Source organism: Muntiacus reevesi, chromosome 9 (assembly GCF_963930625.1).
Source record: "Muntiacus reevesi chromosome 9, mMunRee1.1, whole genome shotgun sequence".
Lineage (NCBI taxonomy): Eukaryota > Metazoa > Chordata > Mammalia > Artiodactyla > Cervidae > Muntiacus > Muntiacus reevesi.
In genome coordinates this window covers 53,177,523-53,200,796 of record NC_089257.1, presented here as the reverse complement: position 1 = coordinate 53,200,796, position 23,274 = coordinate 53,177,523, and the positions used below count along the sequence as shown (strand labels likewise).

Sequence of the window (23,274 nt, the reverse complement as noted above, 5' to 3'; positions counted from 1 at the left end):
GTGACTGACTATTACTCTTGAAATGGTCAACCATTTGAAACTCTCCCATAGATTAACAAACTGATGACTAAAACAAATTCTTGAGCATGTCTTACAGAATAGCAACTAAGAGAACAGCTTATTAGAAACCCTTCTGCTTGGAATCTGCTTCCATCGATCAAACTCATCTTAATTATTTCTTCTAACTCTTTTAAACACCCCCTACAGATATACCTCTGCTGAATGTGTCCCTACAGTATCAGTGGCTTATGCTGCTTTTCAGAAACTTGGAGTCAGCTCTTATTCAGTTTAAGCTGGCTAAGATTTTTGGTTGGGACCACTGACACTAAAACTGGGCCTATGCAAGTGTCCAACAAATGATGTCAGAGGGCTCAAAAATCCACCCTCAGATCATGCCAAGTGCCTCCAATTTTGAACATGCATCTCAAGAAGCAGCATGTAACTCAGATACACCTACAAAGAATACTGATTACTTCAGCTTTTCCCTACCTTTCCCCATGCCTAATACCACTATGCTTCTTTATTCCATAAAGACTGCAAACCCCTTACCTTCAGGGAAGCGAATCTGATCTCTGTTCTCCTATCTCCTCACCTGACTGCCTCCTGAATAAACTCTTTCTCTATTGCAAACCTTTGAGTCTGTTGCAAGCATTTTGGCCTACTGCACACATGGGGCAAATGAACCTGGTTTAACAACACATTTAATCCATGTCTGACCTATTTCACAGGAAATACTTAAGCCACCTAAAACTTTGTCTTTTAAAAACACGGCCCATGGGTCTCATATTTTCCAGTACAGATGATTCTTGAACAACACAGGTTTAAACTACATGAGTGTAATTATGCACAGATTGTTTTCAATAAATGCATACCACAGTACTGTATAACAGAGTCAGTTGAACCTGAGGATGCAGAACCATAGAGTGTTGTTTCTTAGTCGCTCAATCGTTTCTGACTCTTGGCAACTCCGCGAAGACTGTAGCCCACCAGGCTCCTCTGTCCATAGGGATTCTCCAGGTAAGAATACTGGAGTGGATTGCCATGACCTCCTCCAGAGAATCTTTCCAACCCAGGGATCAAACCCAGGTCTCCCACACTGCAGGCAGATTCTTTACCATCTGAGCCACCAGGAAAGCAAGCCCATAGATACAGAGGGCCAACTGTAAAATTACATATAGATTTTTTTGACATCCCTGAGGACTGGCACCCCTAACCCCCACTGTTGCTCCAGGGTCAACTGATTTTGCCTAACAAATAATTTCATTCACTTAATAAAATTTTCATTTTCCCATATTCACTTAACTGTGAACTTCTAACCAGTAGATTTCTACTTGGAGTTGACATACTTGCAGCCAAAAACAACCCAATTCATTCTAGCTAGACTATTAAGAGGCCTCATATTGTAAGTGAGCATCTATTTTCTTTTAAAAATTTTTGATAGAGGCATACTGGGAACCACAAATGTTTTTTTACTATATTTTAATAACTCTAGAATCTTTATTTATATAAAGATTAACTTAAAAAATAACAAAAAAAAATAACTCTATAGAGTCTTAAGTGTTTTAAGACTCAACATAAATGAAAACCTCCTCTGCAAGTGAGCTGTAAACAACAAAAAAAGGGCTAAAATCCCAACTCAAAATGTACAAGTTGATAATAATAGTGGGTTCCTTTTTCCTTTCAAAAATTAAGGCTTACAAAGCATTTTTTCCACAAACAAAAGAATAGCTCTAGCATCTTGGTTTTCAATAAAAGATGCTAGTGTCTAACCCTGTTGTAAGCACCCATTGAAGTAAATATAATGGCCACTCTGTTTTCCTACACAGATATTGATGCCAATATTTAACTCTCTATATCCATTTTCCCCCAATGTCTAGGATACTTCTCAGTAACGAATCTCAGTAGGTTTATCAGTCCTTAGGGCGCTACACAACTATTTTGAATACTGACATTGCTCTGTAAGCAGGGCACTTTAGCAAGTTAAAGTGCCTCATTATCCTGGAAAATTACACATTAAGAAAAATCAGACTCATAAATTTCTTTGAGTGACATAAAAATCAAACACAAAAACATCTTTAAATGTCAAGTTTTACTTCATCAGAGAGGAAATATTAATTCTACAGCATTAAAATTATCAGCTGACAAGAAAACTTAAATGTTTTAGCAACGCCCATTTTCCTTTCTGTTCTTAAGGTCTGTACCAATAGGGTAACGTCTCTACCATGAAGCTTACAGAAAAAGGACTGTGCTCTTGTTAACATGTTTGGTGAAAAGCAATTCCACTACTTACAAAAACATGCATTCAATTCCATTCTGGGATAAAACAATTCTTAAAAAATAATCTCCAAAGTCACACATGATTTTTCTTTAGATCAACAATTGTGCTACAGGCTCTCCTTACCTTAATAAAAATATTTTCATGTTAAGACATGTAATTTCTATCCTAATACTTTCAAACTCAGAAAAGTGAAATACTGTATACAAATGTATCCTAATATTTCAAGTGTATTACTAAAGATAAGACTTCTTAAACATCTACAAAACAACAGAGAAATCAAAATATCCTATTTTGCTTAAAAATTCATGGAAGTTTTCCATCTGATTTCACAATATACCTAAAATTAATACAAAAATATTTCACTCTCTTCCTCTCTGGCTGTTTTAAGATCAGCAACCATCATGAATGAAACAGTAATTCTCCAAACCAGGAAGTTCATGACCAACCAAAAACAAATTGTCATTGTTAGGTAGTTAGAATAGGGAAAAGGAGTCCAAAATGGTGGTGGCTAAAAGATCTGGAAGGAAAAGCCCATGAAAATAGAACAAAGGAAGGTCCGAGGACCAGAGTGAGAACCTCAGGTAAAACAAACAACGCTCCTGCCTAAGCCCAATTTGCATAGGACAGGCCCAGGGGGAACAAAAAAAACCTATAAAAAGAGGAGCCAAAGCCCTCTTCTCTCTCCCCCCCCCCCCCCCGCGCGATGGGGCGATCTTCTCTTCGCGTCTTTGGATCGACGTGCCCTCATGCCTCAAAGATGGATTTTCCTGCTATTACCTAAATAAATAGAGCTGTAACACTGAGCTGTAACACTGATTTATTTAAGAACTATAACACGGTCTGTTCTCCCAGAGGTGTGACCCGCCAAGGGGCTTTAAAGTCCATCACTCCAAATTTTTGTTGTGATGAGACAAAGAACTGAGGAACATACACTCGCGTGACATCTATGGTGCCGTGACTCGGGTTTAAGCTGGATGAAACAAACTCCACGCGGAAGAGGCCAAGCGCAGCAGGAGCCCAACTCAGCGAAGCTCCTGCGGTAGAAGCGGAACGCGAAGAAAACCCAGCGCAGGGGAAGGCCCGTTGTGCTGAAAACCGGGGCAGCGAAAAACAAACTCAGCAGAAATCCCACGCAGCTCAGCCTCAGATTCCAGAAGACCTCCGGTTAAAGCAGGAAGTCCTCGCTCCTATGGCTAGAAGGACATGCCTACCAATTACAATCTCTCGTTTCTCGTTTCCTTGAACCCCCGTGAACAGGCAGGCGGCAGTGGGCGCAATTGAGGGACTCTGGAGAGGTTACTCTTTAAGTATGTCCCAAAGGCACTATCTGCTGAGCCCCAGTAGCTGTTACCCAAGCCGGTGGGGGGGTTCTTCTGTCCTTACTCTTTGTGCCAAAAATCAGGCCAATGAAAACTGTGAGCACCAGTCAGATATCTAGCAAATTTTCAAGTAGGCTATGAAGGGGATTCCTTGGCACGTTTTTCCCACTGTTTTTTCCTCTTCTCCTTTAGCTTTCTCCCAGGACACGAACCCAACTAAAACCCAGGATGCCCGGCTCAGGCTCTGAGGTCTTATTGCAAACATTCAGTGAGAGACAAAGCGCTAAGTGGGAGGTGGATTTGCTAGGATTCAGAGAGAAGCGCCCATTCTACAGGGTACCGGCCATGGAATGTGGCCTAACTAAATTTTGCGAGAGGAGCGAATTCATATGCTAATGAGTGGGAGGATCATCCCAGCCATTGGCTTACAGATTGGGGATTAAAGTTTGCTCAATTGGACCCAATTGACTTTAATCAGTTTACGTTATGCTCTGGTGCTATGTCATTCTTCCAAAGGTTGTGCTCTGCCCCCCTTCCTTCCTGTTTCATACTCCTTTCCTCAGCCCCATCCAGGCCCACAATGTTGCCTCTACAATCTACTAGAGGGATAACCAGAAAAGAGCTGGCCTGGGGAGGCAAGAACTGTATAACATCCAACCCCTTAGTCCTACCTAGCACTGGTCACGCTGGAGACCTTGGGGATGCCCAAACTCCAGCCCGGGGGTCCCAGGAGGTCATCACGCCTTGACCTGCCTAGGGATCTGTTCCTCGAAAGGTTGTCACACCTCAGCCTTTTGGGGATCCACTAGTCCCAAGGGTCCCAGGAGGTCGTCACGCCTCGACCTGCCCGGGGATTCGATCTCTAGGAGGCTGTCACGCCTCAGCCTGCCTGGAGATCTGCATCCTGACCCTGGGGACACCTGGCTCTCAGGTTGCCACAGTACTGGGTAGGATAAGCTTCAAAAAGCCTATTCGTTTTTTTCTTTTCCTTTTCCTCCCTAACATGACTCTTTTTCAGATGGGAAATAACCAATCCACTTCCAGGCAGATGGCCTTGAGATGCATCCTTGATAACTAGATGACCCTGAACATACTAGCGTCTTAAAGGAAGCCCAGAGGTATGCAACAGGGCTTCACATGTCAAGCGATAGATACCCAGTAGGGGAAACTGCAGTCCCCTCCTCTGATCCTAACTGGAATTATAATGACCCTGAGCACATCTGGGAAAGGGATCATTTTCTAATCTGTATAAAGGCAGGACTGAAAGCAGCCCAGCAAAAAGTAATCAGCTATGCCTGGGTCTCAGCAATAACTCAGGAGTCCAATGAGAACCCCATTGCCTTTCAAGAAAGGCCCTTTCAAGAGGCCCTCCAAAAGTTTACCAATTTGGACTTAGACTCTTATGAAGGACAGGTGATTTTAAAGGACAAATTCCTGTCCCAATGCGCATCAGATATCAGAATTCAGTTACAACAGCTACAGCAGCAAGACTCTGCTGCCTCTCTAGATGAGATGATCCAGACAGCCACCAATACCTTTTATAACAGAGAACAGGAGAAGGAGGAGAAGGAGGCCAAGGCATGCCCAGATGCTGGCCGCCCTCCAGGGAAGCCCTATGGCACACCCCAAGCCCTTGAATGACAAAGCACAAGGCAAATGCCTAATCTGTAGACAGGCGGGGCACTGGGCCAAAGAGTGTCCTAACCTTGACAAGTCTCCTAGAACAGCTTGCCACAAATGCCATCAATTGGGACACTGGGCGGCACTCTGCCCTGGGGACCCAAGACCCTCAAGGTCAAGTGCCAAGCCTTCCCTCACAACTGAAGCAGCCTGCTTCAGCCAGCCTGCCTGTCACAGATAACCATCACGGGGCTGGAGCCAAGGGTGCAACTGGATGTGGCAGGTAGGTCTGAGAATTTCTTGGTTGACACAGGGGCTACCTACTCTGTCTTGATCTCCTACTCCGGAGCCTTCTCCTCCCAAACCTGTACCATTTTGGGTGCTACAGGAAAAGCAACTACTAAAAGATTCACCCAAGCCCTTCTTTGTTGCTGGATGGACAGATATTTTCCCACCAGTTCCTTGTGGTCCCTAAGTGTCCTGCTCCCTTAATGGGAAGAGACATACTCACTAAACTGGGGACCACCCTTGTGATGGGAAGCTTTTCCGCCCCTAGGGCCCTACAGCTTCTGGTTACTACTGAAGAATCCATTACACCTTCTCCAATATAGAGAGAACAAAGACTATGGGAAGACAAAATTAACCCCCAGGTGTGGGATCAGGTTATTCCTGGACGAGCCCACCAAGCTGAACTAGTCATCATTGTCCTCCAAGATCCCACTCGGTTTCCTAACCAGAAACAATATCCTCTCAAAAGAGAGGCACAGGAGGGACTACAGCTTTTAAAAAATAAATTCCTTGCTTGTGGGCTATTGGTCCCCACCAGTTCGCCATGTAACACCCCAGTCCTCTCAGTAAAGAAAAAGGATGGAACCTGGCGAATGGTTCAAGATCTCCGGATCATAAATGAAGCTGTAGTCCCCCTCCACCCCACAGTACCCAATCCCTATGTAATCTCGGGAGAAATCCCACCCAGTGCCAAGTGGTTTACAGTCTTGGATCTCAAAGATGCATTTTTTTGCATACCACTGGCTAAAGAATCCCAATATCTTTTTGCCTTTGAGTGGGAGGCCCCAGGAGAAAAACACCAACAGATGACTTGGACAGTATTACCTCAGGGGTTCAGAGATAACCCCCACTTGTTTGGACAGGCCCTTAGCCGGGATCTCCTAGATCTGGACCTGGGACCTATGGGAAAATATTACAATATGTAGATGACCTACTAATCTGCTCTCCAGATGAAAAAAGTGCCCAACAACATGCAATTCAGGTTCTAAACTTTTTGGCAGAAAGGGGATATAAAGTCTCCCGTGCTAAGGCACAGATGGTCAAGACAAAGGTCACTTACCTGGGAGTTCAGATTACACATGGGTCCAGGAGGCTGTCCTCTGATCGGGTACAAGGAATCCTCCAGTTGCCCTCCCCCACGACTCGAAAACAATTGCGAGCTTTCCTGGGGCTAACTGGGTATTGTAGAATCTGGATACCCAACTATGGTCTAATTGCCCAGCCCTTATAAAAAAGCTTAAAGGGACGAGATGATTCAATCCCACTAATGTGGAGAGCTCCTCAAAAGGAGGCAGAGGCTACATTAAAACAGGCCTTAACTCAGGCACCTGTCTTGAGGTTGCCAGAACCAAAGAAAGCATTCCAACTTTATGTCCATGAAAGAGAGGGAATAGCCTTGGGAGTGTTAACTCAAAGGTTGGGATCTGAGCTCAGCCTGTAGCTTACTTATCCAAGAGACTTGATCCAACAGCCCAAGGCTGGCCCCCCTGCCTAAGAAATCTTGCAGCTATTGCAATCATGATAGAAGACCTTTTGTTTGTCAATGACCTCTTCCTAGATCCAGAGGTACAGACCCTGCAGTCTTATACCATGGCCTTTGGGCAATTCCAACAGGATATATGCTTGTAGGGTATGAACCAGGACCCAAAAGACTCTAAAGACTCGCCACTATATGCTCCAGGCACTCAAGTCCTAATTAAAGTTTGGAAAGATGGGTCCCCAAAGGCTCGACTCCAGCCCACATGGAAGGGCCCCTACCCTGTAATACTTTCTACTCCCACAGCGGTCAAAGTGCCAGGACATGACTCCTGGATTCACTACTCACGAGTCAAGTCGTGGAAGAAAACAGAAGAGGACACTCAATACACCTATGAGCCCCTGGGAGATCTCAGATACCTATTCAGAACTACAAATGAGTGCCCTTCTAATAAACAACCCCAAAATCTGGTCTCTGGGGATAAGATTTCTCAAGACAGCTCTAAAGAGCCAACACAGCTTGGCAGAGATTGTACTCCAAAACAGACAGGAGATAGTTCTTCTGATCTCTGAACAAAGAGACTTGAACCATCCTGGTAATGTAAATTTAAAATTGGCTAATGCCCCTACTAGTCCTTGTTATGCCATACTGATGCTGCTAATGAATGTTCCATGTACTGTCAATTGTCTAACCTGTCTTGTCTCTGCCCAGGTCAAGCTACGACATGCAGCGCCAGTTGAACAAAGATATAAAACTACAGCCAACCACGGAAAACATCAGTCACCCTTAGATGGACACTGCTATAAGGACTCTGAGGCCTGAGACTAGCAAGAGGGGGAGGCCCAATGCCCCTCGCCGTCCCAGTTCAGCAGGAAGTAGCCAGAGAGAACTCGACGTCCCTATTCCCAAAGAATTGGGCCTCCCATCTCTTGAGGGGGTAATGTTAGGTAGTTAGAATAGGGAAAAGGAGTCCAAAATGGTGGTGGCTAAAAGACCTGGAAGGGAAAGCCCGTGAAAACAGAACAAAGGAAGGTCCGAGGACCGGAGTGAGAACCTCAGGTAAAACAAACAACGCTCCTGCCTAAGCCCAATTTGCATAGGACAGGCCCAGGGGGAACAAAAAAAACATATAAAAAGAGGAGCCAAAGCCCTCTTCTCTCTCTCTCTCTCCCCCCACCCCCCCCATGACACTCCCGCGCCCCCCCCCACTCTCTCTCTCTCTCTCTCCCCCCCCTTGCGATGGGGTGATCTTCTCTTCGCGTCTTTGGATCGACGTGCCCTCACACCTTAAAGATGGATTTTCCTGCTATTACCTAAATAAATAGAGCTGTAACACTGAGCTGTAACATTGATTTATTTAAGAGCTATAACACAGTCTGTTCCCCAAGAGCTGTGACCCGCCAAGGGGCTTTAATGTCCATCACTCCAAATTTTTGTTGTGATGAGACAAAGAACTGAGGAACATACACTTGCGTGACATCATCAACATCCTTCACCCTGGGAAGGCAAAAATAGCTAAGATAGAAATTTAGGTAAAACTAGCCAAAATGTACAAGACCACAGCAGATGTCATCTTTGAATTTGGATTCAGAATCCATTTTGGTAGTGGTAAGACAACTGGCTTTGGCAGGTTTTACTATTCCTTAAATTATAGAAAGAAAAATGAACTCAAACACTGACGTGCAAGAAATGGCCTGTATAAGAAAAGACCTCAAGAAAACAGCAAAAGGAACAAAGAACAGAATGAAGGAAGTCAAGAGAACGGCAAAGGCCAATGTTGGTGCTGGCAAAAAGTGAGCTGGAGACTGGACAACAGAAGGAGTAAAGATTCTGCAGTGACTGTGCAAATTTTTCATGAGATGATTAATAAACCAAGAATGTTTATGTGAAATAAAAATATATATATACTTCAAATTATTCAGTAAAATTAACTTTAACAGGAAAATGTTCCAGGTATACCCTGATCATTCCATGGAGACTACACACACGTTTATCCAAAAAACTGACTCAGGCAGATTATCAATCATGTACCCTATGTGGTCTAATTTAAAGCTATCAAAGCCTATTCATGAAGATTAGTAATTTTAAGAACAAGTTGACAGAATCAGATATTTCACTGGTTATAGAAGTAGTCAGACTTTGTTTAAAAGAGTTTATATTCAGTCTGATTACAATAGCAAATGTCCTTAACAACATAAAAGTGCTTTGAAGCTCCTGCTATATGCTGTATTTCTTGTTTTTGTGTCACTTTCTTAAGAAGCCTTCTCAATCTGTTCCCAAGACTTAAAAACAGGCTCTATTCAGTCAAGGCAGCATTTTCCAAATCGTGGTAAATGGGACTGGGAAATTGTACACTTTAGCCCCAACCAGGAGAGTTACAAAACACATTAGCATATCAAAGACCTACAAAAAGTCCTTAGGTAAAGAAAGTAGACCTCTTTGAAAGCCTGGCCTTTCACAAATTTCCATATGCGGCTAAAAAAGCAAAGTGTCTGAGAAGCTCATCGATTACCACACCAGCCTTCTCAGGTAATGACTGTACAAACATGAGCCAAACCTCCCACGAACTACAAGTGATTTAGAAAGCATTCCATTGAGCCTCAAGACTATTCTGAATAAACTATAAAGCCAGTTATTAAAAGTTGCAAAAGTGAGGATGCTATTAGACTTCAGTTTCTATACAAAGACTTCAGTTTCTATACAATTACTAATTCTGGGTGCTGCAACTCACAATGCAGCAAAGCTTCTACCAAATACGCACACTCAAAACATGGAATTCTGTAATTTTCAAGAGGAACAATCAAACATCGTTAGTAAAATTGTGTTGTCTTTAGCTGGTCATGGTTTTTAATTATAATTATTGCAACAATAAAAGAACTTTGCCAGGTTCATATGTACAGCTTGCAACAAAATGCTGTCAAGCACAGAAAGATACAGAAAAAAGGAGGGAAGTGTTTGATGATTTTGTGGACTCTTTATCTTTTTCTAGCTCTGAAAGTGACTTAATGCTTCTAAGAACCCTACCCTATTAAGCCTTGTGACCACAGGTTATCATGCTAAAGATGGGATTAGAACATATACAGCAAAGTAAAAATATTAGAGTTTAAAAATTCAGAGAATTCTTGGTCAATTTATCAATTGAGAATCAATGTCACAATGCTAAAAACTCTAGTATTAAGATATTTCCTTCTCCAGAAACTGAGATCCATAATGAAGAGAGTCAAGATAATAAGAGCAACACTGCACCTGACCTTGGGCAAGTCAATTAACTGCTCTGATCATTCACAGAATTTACTGAAGAGAAGGTTAAACCACTGATGGATAAATCCTCTTCTACTTCTCAAAGTCTAGATATTACCATGTATTACAAGATGCTATTTCCCAGTTAATACATTAGATACTCAGAAAATTATTAACTCAAATGGGTCACAAGGGTTATCACTTTAAAGCCATACAACCAATATTCACTGATCTTCAAACAATCTATGTTCTGCTCTGCAGAGTCAAATGTCCCATTTAGCAGCTAACTGATCTGTTCCTATCTCCTAAGGATTCTGCTCACGCTAATACCCATAATTATGATTATACTGAGTTAGCCAAAGAGTTCACTCAGATTTTCCCGTAAGGTGGTACAGAAACACTGGAATGAACTTTTTGGCCAACCCAATACTGTTAGCTACAATTCACAAGTTTTTAAAACCCTATACTTCTCAGAAATGTATTTAGAACCATCCTTCACACTAGATGCACAATAAACACTTACGATCTCAGGACTCTACTGAAAATTAATCCCTTGTCAGACCAATACATGTTTCTAAGCCCGTGTATCATATCTAGGAGTTTTTTTTAACACAAATGTGAACCTCAAAATACTTTAACAGGTCATTTCCTCCACAGACCTGAACTATTTAAGGGCAACAAAAAGTCAAAGTTCTTTCCTTTACCTCTGAAAAAGCAGTATTTATGTATTTATTCATTCTTAAGTCATATTCTATCTCATGTTAATTCAGGATGGACAGCAACCACTTTATAAAGTTCCACACACTTATTCCAAAATCTTTGGTAAAATCATTCCTATATACTCATTAAATTGGCTACAGCTTGTTCTTCCCCAAGAATCCAATTAAGAATGGGTCTTTTAAAAAATTAAGCATTTCCATAATGAAATTTATAATTTCACTCAATAATGAAAAACACTTGTTTGTAAAAGGTCAGGAGCACATAGAAATAAATTTAAGTTGAATTTTACCAGTATGCTTTCTGCCTAAACATTAAAGAATGAATTAACAAACCAGAATCTCTATCATACAAACATGCAAAGATATCTGAATGTGTTTTAAAAGGCTTATCAGCCCCCTGAAATTATATGAAAAATTGTGCATATGTGTATTTTTTCTGAGGAGAAGAGATAGCACAAAGCTATGAGGAGATGCTCAAAGGGGTTTATGACCTTTGACTAAAACTCTGCATTATGGGAGATATTTTAAAACGTTAATTTGTAGCTAATACTTCAAAGTTTTTAGGTCAATACTCCAAAATAGTAAGATACAGTGGTATGAATTCCTTACATTCAAGAAGGAGTTCTCAAATGACTGCCAAGCCAACATTTTTTGGCAAAAATTCCATAAAAGACAAGAATGACCTACAGGAGATATTTCTAAGTAATCTTAAAACTGTCAAATGGTTAACATTTACACACACACATATCACACACCTCACCAATGTCATTTCCCATTTAGACTCTCTAGTCCAGGCACATGATCTGATGTTACTATATTCTGTTTTATATATGTCTATATATATATGACTATATATATTCTGTTTTATATATGTCTATATATATGACTATATATATATAGTCAAGTCTCTCCAACTACTTATCCCTGTCACGTAGTAAATTATATCTAATTTCTCTTGCTCAAAACACTATAACATACAAGTCTCAAATATATTTACACAAAGAAATTTCCACTTCAGTTAGATTAGCATGTCTACTGTTTCACTTATCAAGCTGTACGGTTAACAACTGGCAAAAATGTCTAGGACTTGCTTCAAAATTTAAAAGGCGATGGGGGCAAGGGGAGTGAGTGAGGATACAGATAAAAAAGATTGACCACAAGCTGAAAATTGTTAAAGCTGGTGATATGCATGTATAAAATGTATACAAAGAAGAAAGCTCTTGAATCTGTCTTTAAGAAGCTCTCTGTTCTACTAGAACAAATAATTTCAGAATTTGTATGGAAGCACAAAAAACCTCAAATGGCCAAAGCAAGCTTGAGAAAGAAGAATGGAACTGGAGGAATCAACCTGCCTGACTTCAGACTATACTACAAAGCTACAGTCATCAAGACAGTATGGTACAGGCACAAAGACAGAAATACAGACCAACGGAAAAAAGCAAAAAGCCCAGAGATAAATCCATGTACCTATGGACACCTTATCTTTGACAAAGGAGGCAAAAAAAATACAACAGAGAAAAGAAAAGCTCTTTAACTTAAAGTGGTGCTGGGAAAACTGATCAATCACCTGTAAAAGAACAAAACTTTCTAACAACTTGTGGTGGTGGTGGTGTAGTCGCTAAGTCATGTCCGACTCTTGCAATCCCATGGACTGTGCCCACCAGACTCTTCTGTCCATGGGATTCTCCAGGCAAGAATACTGGAGTGGGTTGCCATTTCATTCTCCAGGGGATCTTCCTAACACAGGAATCGAACCCAGGTCTCCTGAATTGCAGGCAGATGATTTACCAACTCAGAATGGATTAAAGATTTAAATGCGAGACCAGAAACTACAAAACTCTTAGAGGAAAACATAGGCAGAACACTCTCTGACATAAATCACAGCAAGATCCTCTACGACCCACCTCCCAGAGTAATGGAAATAAAAACAAAAATAAACAAATGGGACCTAATTAAACTTAAAAGCTTTTGCACAACAAAGGAAACTATAAGCAAGGTGAAAAGGCAGCCTTCAGAATGGGAGAAAATAGTAGCAAACGAAACAACTGACAAAGAATTAATCTCCAAAATATACAAGAAGCGCATGCAGCTCAATAACAGAAAAATAAATGACCCAATCAAAACATGGGCCAAAGAAATAAACAGACATTTCTCCAAAAAAGACATACAGAGGGTTAACAAACACATGAAAAGATGCTCAACATCACTCATTATCAGAGAAATGCAAATCAAACCTCAATGAGGTACCATCTAACGCTGGTCAGAATGGCTGCCATCAAAAAGTCTACAAACAATAAATGCTGGAAAGGGTGTGGAGAAAAGGGAACCCTCTTACACTGTTGGTGGGAATGCAAACTAGTACAGACACTATGGAGAACAGTGTGGAGATTCCTTAAGAAACTGGAAATAGAACTGCCATGTGACTCAGCAATCCCACTGCAGGGCATACACATGGAGGAGGAGGAAACCAGAACTGAAAGAGACACGTGTACCCCAGTGTTCACTGCAGCACTGATTACAATAGCTAGAACATGGAAGAAACCTATCTGTCCACTGGCAGACAAATGAATAAGGAAGTTGTGCTATGTATATACAATGCAATATTACTCAGCTATAAAAAAAAAAAGAATGCATTTGAGTCAGTTCTAATGAGGTGAATGAAACTGAAGCCTATTACACAAGTGAAGTAAGTTAGAAAGAGAAACACCAATGCAGTGTATTAACACACATATGTGGAATTTAGAAAGACAGTAATGATGACATTATATGCAAGACAGCAAAAGAGACACAGATGTAAAGAACAGACTTTGGGATTATGTGGGAGAAGGCAAGGATGGGACGATATGAAAGAATGGCACTAAAACACGTATATTATCATATGTAAAACAGATGAGCAGCTCAAGTTTGATGCATGAAACAGGGCACTCAAAGCCAGTGCTCTGGGACAACCCAGAGGGACAGGGTGGGGAAAGAGGTAGAAGGGGGTTCAGGATGGGGGGAAACCTGTACACCTGTGGCTGATTCATGTCAATGCATGGCAAAAACCACCACAATATTGTAAAGTAATTAGCCTCCAATTAAATAATTTAAAAAAAAAGAAGCTCTCTGTTCTATCACGCAAAGCAGACTTCTTTAAACTTTGCTTGCAATTTTCCATAATATAAAGTTTAAAGAAGTCTGTCTTGCCTATTAGAACAGAGAGCTTTTTAGAAACAGATTCAGGAACTTTCTTCTTTGTACATCTGCCCAGTAGAGAGCAAATACTTAACTTTTATAAACATATTTATTTCATTCTTCATGTGAAAGGGAGCAGTATTACTTCTCAATGAAACCTCAACAACTCTTTGATGATATTTTATTTAAACGATTCTTTTATTAACCCAGATAAAACATATTCATTCATTCATTAACTACTTACTGTTTACCCACTTTCTCAGATAGTCTGTCTTGAAGAAGATATAAAAAGTAATTCATACTCTCTAATGAAACAAGAATCTGAAAATACCCTCAAGGATCCAGGAAAAAATGAGCAGGGAAGGAAGACAGTAGATGAAGAGAAAAAAAAAAGTAAAAAGCAACAAATACAATTGTTTAAGAAAGGGCTTTAAGGCTTTCACATTTTTTAATAAGAAAAAAGGCATACCAAAAAAAAAAAAAGAAAAAAGGCATACAGTTTCTTCAAGCTAGACAGGTCTATAAGTTCCCCTCCTCATTCCGCTCTATAGATGAGGAACCTAAAGGTCAGAGAGAGGAAGTGACTTGCCTCAAGTTATACATCAAATTGCTAACAAAACCAATATTAAAATTCAGATCTGCTGATTCACAGTGCAATGTAAATTTTCTGCATCAAAATTTTTTCTTCTACACTATAATATTCACTACCTGAAGAGAATGACTATTTTATTATTAGTATACACTTCAATTCTGTATTATACCATACTAAAAAAAAAAAGTAATAGACTAAGTAAAGGTGGAAGACGGAAGAAAATGCAAAGAAACTGCTAAAACAGTTATACACGAAGACTACATGCACATACCACACTTCCTTAATTCTGAGACACATTTGACTTTAAGACATAGTATCCATTTCACAAACATTTTTAAAGAAATATAGACACTGTAAAAATCTTCATTTCAAAAAATACTAAAATGTGAAACCATATACCTCTAAAGCAATAAAATATAATGTACCCTCTAAGACACAAAAATCACTGTTATTTGAAACCCTATGTCACAAGGCACCAACACACAGAGCAAGAGTCCCATCTTCAAAGGTAAGGAAAAGTTACTAAATACCTAAAGCTATGTGGTATTCTTTTCAGTCATATGTACTAATAAACAAGTCCTTCTAGCCATACATCTCAAATGTATGAGCTATGGGACCAGGAAGAGCAAAATTTGAATCTGAACCCTGCCACTTGACTCTCTGGCATTTGGAAAGTTACAAATTCTCAGAATCTCATTCTCTTCATAAAATGAAATATCCACCTTAGAGAACTGCATGAGAATTAAATGTAATATTAATAATTTACTTAAGGAGCATAGGACAGTGGCTAGATGAAATAGTTTCCTCCTACAATTCCTATGCGCCAAATGAAATTAAACTAAAAACTACATCCCATTCTTGACTTACAAGGTTGGAATACATCTATACTAGGACAAATATTTCTAATTTGCTTTGGAATGATTATTTGATAAGAAAAGATAATTTTCTTGAAATGTATCTCATTTCTTCTTCAAATTGGGAACAGAAAACATGACAAATTCTAAGTGTTTAGGTTAAATTTGTTATATGTGAACTCAGCACTTTCATGTAGCTATACTGAACTGATACTCTAAGCCCATTACAAACACACTGAAGAGAGGAACTATAAATCCACAAGTGGGAGCAAGGAAGGGCTACATGTAGGTTTAGGGAAGGCCAAAAAGATAGATAAAATGACTCAGTGTGTGATTTGTAAGGTCTGGTTTTTTTTAACCTTAATTTCATTCATTAGACAATATTCAGAAAAGCCAAGACCATATATCTATGATTCAGAGTGCTTTAGTAACTGGATCCTTCAGATTAGGCAAATGTACAGTTTCAGGTTGTTTCCAATAATAATTCATTTTCAAGATGGAACTGTGCCCACCAAAGTGGCACATGTGCAGTAGACACTGAAACAAGACTATTTTCCTTCCTATCCCAAACATAGACTAGGCCACCCACATATTCCCTCACTATTAGTTCATATTAGTTGAACAGTTTCCCCCCACTAATTATAAAAATAACAATGCTTGTTTTTATAAACTTGGAAAAATACAAAGAGCACCAGCATTTTTAAATTATCCATCACCTTACCAGCCAATAATTAAAATATTACAAAGGGACATACCAACATCTTTCCTATGAATTTGACCATAATTGTGATCATACCAAACTTTAAATTTGTATAGAGCACTTGCCACTAAACACAATTAACTACCAGCCTGTATTTTAATGTCTTTATTTTGACTTTCTTGAGATTAAATTCACACTAGTTTTTTTCCTTACTTAACTCAATGGTTTCTTCTCAATCTTTGTTCTTCTGAGTCTCTCAGCTACATATTTTGCTACTGGTAACTTCCTCTTTAGTAAAACTCTATCCTGTTTCCCTAAACGGTATATTTCTCGGTGTCAACAAAAGTCTCTCCAACTAATCTTTTTCTATTTCTTCACTAGCTCTCTTCTGTTAACTCCTGACAATCTCTAAAAATGGTTCAGGCCTGACCTTGAATTTGCTTGCCAACTTTGAATCACCAGCACTTAACACAATGCCTGGCACAAAGCAGGTGTCCAATTCACATTCACTTATTGCCTTTGCCAACCCTGACCTGCCACTTACTAGCTGTATGACCCTGGTTAAATTAAATCTCTCTGAACCTCAGTTCTCTCATCTATAAAGTAGAGATAATCAAAGGAAGATGAGATTTGGAAAGTTCAAAATAGCTTCTGGCACACAGTAGTACCCAATAAATTTTGCTATTAATATTAACATAATCTAGCACAGGAATCAATATATATGCTTGAACATATCAAACTATATATGCTTGAACACTAAATCTAACTGTGAACAATCCAACTTATTTTCACCATATCCTTCTTACTATAACTATAAAAAAAAATTCTTGTGCTCATTTCTTTATTACCATCTCCAAGCCATCATTAAGTATTTGAAGTTCTCTCTCTGTAGCCACCATACAAAACCATCATTTATCAATTAGGCTATAACAAGACTTAGTTGATTTCCATACCCTTAAATCTTCAATCAAATCTAACTCCTTAAAACCATTTTTAATTTGTTACTCTTGCCCACAGTTGCTTATAACATGTCCATACTACTGGAATATCATCCTGTCTTGCAATAACCCACACCCCAACTCCTAGTTCAAAAGATGGCTTGACACTCACCTCTTTCAGGAAACTTTCCCTGATTAACTCCACACCACTGAGATTACTCCTCTGCTCCCAGTCGCCTCAGCACCTCAGCACTTAGGTATTCTGTTATACTAAGAGTAAAATGTGATCAGTAAACTTAACATTACCAAGAAATTACTTCCACAAAAGTATTCCTACATCCTAAAGAATGGTCCATTACCTACAATGCTTTGTTCTGTGGTTAATAAAGAAACATACAACAAATGCCCTCTTTGGTTTTTATCCTTAACATTATATTATGTTGGTAAGTGAGTGAGTGAAAGTTGCCGAGTTGGTTCTGACTCTTTGTAACCCCATGAATTATACACATACAGTTCATGGAATTCTCCAGGTCAGAATACTGGAGTGGTAGTCTTTCCCCTCTCCAGGGGATCTTCCCAATCCAGGGATTGAACCCAGGTCTCCCACACTGCAGGCCAATTCTTTACCAGCTGAAGGGAAGGGAAGCCCTATGTTGGTAAAGAAGTTAATTAATTTTTCATAATCCTTTTGCCCTACCCTCAAGCAGAAATTATACCTTAGTGGTAATCACCTTCTCCTGCTTAAATTCAATGGAAATGCATTAATGGACCACTTCATTTTCTAACTTTTCTCTTCCCACACCCCCAAATAAAAATTCGAAAGCTTTAAACAGTTAGAAAATAACAATGATACCAAGTTAATCTTTCCTCTAACTGAAAGGAACTTTGAACCTATCTAACTACAAAACTCTCCCAAGGCTGAACAATTTCCCAACATGCATGATACACAATGAAATTCTGTATCAAAATGTTTGACTCTTAAACAGCAACAGGACTACCTGTGCTCATTCTTATTGTGTTACTGTAAGAGACCTTACATTGCTTTTACATTACACAGACAGTTGAGAAACTCCCCTGCAGGGAAGAATTTCTCAAGTATCCTCTCATGTTATCTTTAAACCTACACGTTGGACTAAATGATACCTCACTGTCATCCAATCAAAAGGAAACACTAATTGTGCCATTGCTTCCGGGAAGATGAGCTTCTGCTGAGGCAAAACAATGAGATGAACTGTCACAGGGGTTGGAGAGGAGGGCAATCACCCTCAGAAGTGAGAGTTAACAGGTCTGAGCATTTGGCCATGGATGACAAATAGATGGGGAAACAATGGAAACAGTGAGAGACTATTTTCTTGGGCTCCAAAATCACTGTAGATGGTGACTGTGGCCATGTAATTAAAAGACACTTGCCCCTTGGAAGAAAAGCTATGATCAACCTAGACAGCATATTAAAAAGCAGAGACATTACTTTGCCAACAAAGCTCCGTCTAGTCAAAGCTATGGTTTTTCCAGTAGTCACATACGGATGTGAGAGTTGGACTATAAAGAAAGCTGAGCGCCAAAGAATTCATGCTTTTGAACTGTGGTGTTGGAGAAGACTCTTGAGAGTCCCTTGGACTGCTAGGAGATCCAACCAGTCCATCCTAAAAGGACTGATGCTGAAGCTGAAACTCCAATACTCTGGCCACCTGATGCGAAGAACTGACTCATTGGAAAAGACCTTGATGCTGGGAAAGATTGAAGGCGAGAGGAGAAGGGGCTGTCAGAGGATGAGATGGTTGGATGGCATTACCGACTCAATGGACATAAGTCTGAGTAAGGTCCGGGAGTTGGTGACAGACAGGAAAGCCTGGCGTGCTGCAGTCCTTGGGGTCGCAAAGAGTCGGACACGTCAATAACTCTGAAAGACGAAAGAGTGAACTGAACTGAAGTGAGTAGTGAATGAACCTATTGCCCTGGCTTTTTGACTCCTACCTGACCAAACGGACAGTTATTCTTGCTGACTTACTCATAAAAGATCCACACCCTTCAGCTACCACACATAAACCTATCTCCTTTACTCCCTGTATACTTTCTCCTAACTGGCCTCCTGACGCCTTCTAGTCAAACAGCGTGCACCCACACCTCACCTAAAACCGTCGCCTCAGTCACCTTCCGGCTTTAGGAAGTGCCTCGTACTCTGGACCCACGTGTCCCAAGCCTCTCTTCCCGTCACTCCCAGTAGATTTCCTCCCACTCTCTGTCAATGCCGACTTCCGAGAGGCCAAACACGCGCCCTGGCTCCACACCTTCTCCGAGGACTCCCTTTTCTGAGCATCACCCTATTCCCATCACTTTCTTCGTTCCCAGATCCAGAATCCTTCCATCACAGGCCTCCTTTCACTGCCACCTTCGAGCGCACAAACCTGCTCCTGCGTTAACTATCCTGCCCCACCTTCGCCACCTCTACGCAGCTTCCCCGCCCCAGGCGGCGCCCCCATGCTCCCCGTCTGCAAACCAGGCCCCTCCCTACGGCTCCGCTCTGGGTCCCGGCCCTCCAGAGGGCGGTGGCCCCGCCAAGCCAGGAGGAGACCCTCCGGCAGAAGCTTGCACCCCCGGCTCCGGGCAGCAAGTGGTGGGGGTTGGGGCGGGGCGGCGGGTACTGCCCCAGCCTCAACCGGGCCTGTCTCCACAGCTCCCAGAGCCGCAGCCCGGGCCAGGCGAGGAGGGGCCCGCAGCCCGCCTCTCCTGCCCGGGGTTCCCGCCTCTCACCTAGTCGCAAAGGCTCTGGCCTCGCTTTCCTCCCGGCCGTCCAGTGATGCCGCCGTCGCCGTAGCGCTCTCCTCACTCGCTCTTCCACCGCCCCCGACCGGCTGCTGAAGAGCGGACGGGTAGTGGCAAGCCCATTGGCTGTGGCCAGTACTCGCGTCAGCCGGTCCCGACCCGGACCTCGGAATGTGACTGGCTGGCGCGGCGCCTTTTCTCCAAGTCTTGTCCTGATTGGCTCTCCCGCGCCCCTTACCAGAGGACCGCTCACCCTCCTCCGGGTTCTGGCCTCCCACCCCCTCAACCCCGTTTCCATCCGGGCGGGATGGGGAAGGGAGTGGGCGCGTGTGGAACGCGAAGGGCCAATGGAAGGGCGGAGAGGGGGCCGGGAGGTGGGCTCTGCAGCCGGCCTGCCCGCGGGGCAAGTTCAGCCAATGGGCGCGCCCCCCACATCCCCAGCTCAGGAGCGCCCCCGCTGGCCGCTAGCGTTCCAGCGGGTCTCGCCCACGGCCACGCCCCGGCTGCCCGTCGCCTGGAAGCGGCGCCGGTTGGAAAGGCGGGGAAGATGCGGCGAAGCGGGTCCGAGGGACGGCGGGTAGCCATTGTGGCGTGCTCCCGCACTGTCTACGTGAGGCCCGGCACTCGTCTTGGCGGGGCTGGTTCGGGTCGGTGAGAGCCGAGCCGCCGCTCTGTGGTCCCCTGGAGCCTCCGCGAGGTGCTCTAGAGAGAGGGAACCTAGCGTACGTCTAGTCCAGCCCCGCGGGACTCTGGGCCAGATATTTACTTAACACTTCTTCCAGAATAATTTCATATAAAACTTATCCATGGTGAGAAAAATTAGAGTAATGTTTACCTCACGGAGGTAGGAGGGGAAATGGAAGGGGCCCAGGGCACCTTCAGGATAGCTGGGAGCGTTTGCCTCTTGTTCCAGGTGGTAGTTACTGAGGTGGTGTATGCCTCGGTAAAAATTCTCCGAGTCGTACAATTAAGATGTAGTGCACCCAACGCACTTTATGTATAAATATCTCAATTTTTTAAATGATAAAAGGATTGTGAGAAAAACTCTTGTCATAATATTACTATAACCTTAGGCTCCATGGGACGCCCACGGTATAAACAATCCACCGGGATTTTAACTATAATTCAAAAAGTAGAAACTATAGGAAGGAAAAAAAAAAAAAGGATTGTGAGAATTTAAAACGAGTGAAGTTCCTGGCACGGTGAATAAAACTCACAGATTGGTGCTTTAAGGGTGGGCTAAGATGTTTCAGAAGATTTACAGGCTGTTTTAGTGCCTGATACTCGGTAGAACAAAAGCACCCAGGGTGCTGCACCTAATTGAAAACTACATAAGTTTACTGAGCTGCCTACTTTGTGGCCTACCTAAGTTATAAACCCAGGAAAGTGTATAGTTCGGTAAATAAAAGTAAATTACACCAAGTCAGAAATGTATTATAGTAGTTTACAGCCTAAGGTTACTATATATTGCTGAGAATATACATAGGAATAGACACCAAAAACACATATGTTACTGATGAAGTTTATGCATTCCCTCAGACTTTCATAACTTCTTTAAAAACAAGAAGACAAGATCAAGCTTTAATTTTTTTATTCAAATAGTACATCTTCCTGCTGTGAGGAAATACTTTTCTTATGGTATGTATTGATAACATTTTCTAACTCATATATTGTTCTGTCAAAGTTTCATTAAACAGTTCTTTTGAGGTTCTTCACTCCATCTTTGCAACTCTATGCAACTATTCATTTATTCATCTGAATTTTGTGGAAGAGAAAATTGGGGCTCAATGAGACAAGTAATCTGCCCAAAATCACATATGTATTAGGTGGCGGAAGTGGGGTTAAAATCTAGGCCTATTTGATGCAAAATTCCATAATCTTTCTACAGTGCCACATTTGCCTCCTCCAAAACAGAATCAGGTCATTTTGCTTTGTCCTTATTCATCTTTGTATTCCTCACAATGAGTAGCACAGAATCTTGCCTATGTCTCTCATGGAACTCATGGGGTTAATAGTTATTACCACCGTGCTTCATTTTTATAGATTTCATAACAAAGTGTGAACTACTTAAAAGTAACTTCTTTTGATTAAACGAAAAGGAACACAATTTTGTAGCTGCAGTAAACAACCCATTACAACTATCTAGAATACATCAGAAATGCGCTTTCATGGTATAAACCGAGCACAGCATAGAAAGAGTTTTAGGCAGCTTTTCTCAACAGTCAAATTTCTAGTGAGCACAATTATTCTCTGCAATTCTTTTGGTATTTTGTCTACCTTGGCTGCATACAATTATGACATCCAGAATTGGTCTGCTTTAAACATAAAGCCTGTTATTAAAAAAAAAAAAAAAAAGACAAATCATGTGACAGCAGCATTTAAAGGAACCTATCCCAGAAGCTGTCCTTGAAGAGACAGCTCAGAGAACCAGGCAGCTGGAGATTAATCCTGTTGGAGAAAGGGGTTCATTATTGTGGATGACCTGAAATGTTTCCTGTATAATTACCAAGTGTTGAAAGGCTCCATGCTACTGTTGTGTCAGAGATGGAGTGCTTATCATTAAAGTGACCAGTGATAACGCTCCAGAGCATGCTTTGAGACCTGGTTTCTTGTCTACTTTTGCCCTTACAAAAGACCAAGGGGGAAAACTCAGACTTTCAAAAAAGAAAGGTGTATCATCTGTTACTATAACACATACCAGGTGGTTGAATTCAATCCTTTACCTTAGGTGGTGAGTTTCATAGCCAGCAGCAATGCTAATACAGTACTAATTGTCAGCCTAGAAAAGGAAATTGCTCCATTATTTGAAGAATTGAGACAAATTGTGGATTTCTTAATCTGGCAGTTTCTTACCATCATCATATCAGACACACTATCAATCCATCAGTCTTTAGGCCACTACAAGACAGGGCCCCTTTCCCACCTTACACTGGTGAAAGAGTCTATAGATAGAATTTATGAACAGGTTGATTGTTATCTTTTCTTGTGTAGGGCTTTTTCTTATTTAGTGAGATCACAGAAGGTTCAGTCTATCACAGCTCCTATGCAGTTAGTCCAGTCACCAAATATGCATGAGATCCTATTTAGTGGCTCAGAATCAAAATGATACTTTGATCCACTTGAGCAATGAAGTGCTCAATATGTACTGTATTGAACAATATACCATGCCTGCAGAATGAAGCAGACTCTTTTTATTGTGAATTATGAGGGCATATTTTTCTTCATATTACTTTCTTTGCATTGAGTATTAGGAAGAAAAAATGGCTTGTTGTCATTTTTCAGTTACTAAGTTGTGTCCAACTCTTTCTGACC

At 41.4% G+C, this 23,274-nt stretch overlaps 1 protein-coding gene and 2 pseudogenes across 7 annotated transcripts in view; 2 read left to right on the top strand and 1 right to left on the bottom strand.

Moving 5' to 3' along the window:
• The window catches only part of FAR1 (fatty acyl-CoA reductase 1), a 75,664-nt gene extending 55,564 nt beyond the window's left edge, over positions 1 to 20,100 (bottom strand). For 3 of the 7 annotated variants that reach the window (XM_065943800.1, XM_065943798.1, XM_065943805.1), the window contains exons 1-2: positions 19,951 to 20,100; positions 17,372 to 17,469 (exon numbers count right to left, since the gene is read on the bottom strand). The gene's annotated coding sequence lies outside the window, so the exon portion shown is untranslated. Of the gene's footprint in view, positions 1 to 17,371; positions 17,470 to 18,991; positions 19,100 to 19,950 lie in introns of all 7 variants that reach the window. The other 4 variants (XM_065943802.1, XM_065943799.1, XM_065943801.1 and 1 more) reach the window with 3 other exon arrangements.
• LOC136174875 (small ribosomal subunit protein eS24-like) lies at positions 2,680 to 8,779 on the top strand (annotated as a pseudogene).
• A 718-nt stretch (positions 20,101 to 20,818) lies between the features above and the next one.
• LOC136175941 (uncharacterized) lies at positions 20,819 to 23,068 on the top strand (annotated as a pseudogene).
• The last annotated feature ends 206 nt before the right edge of the window (positions 23,069 to 23,274 follow it).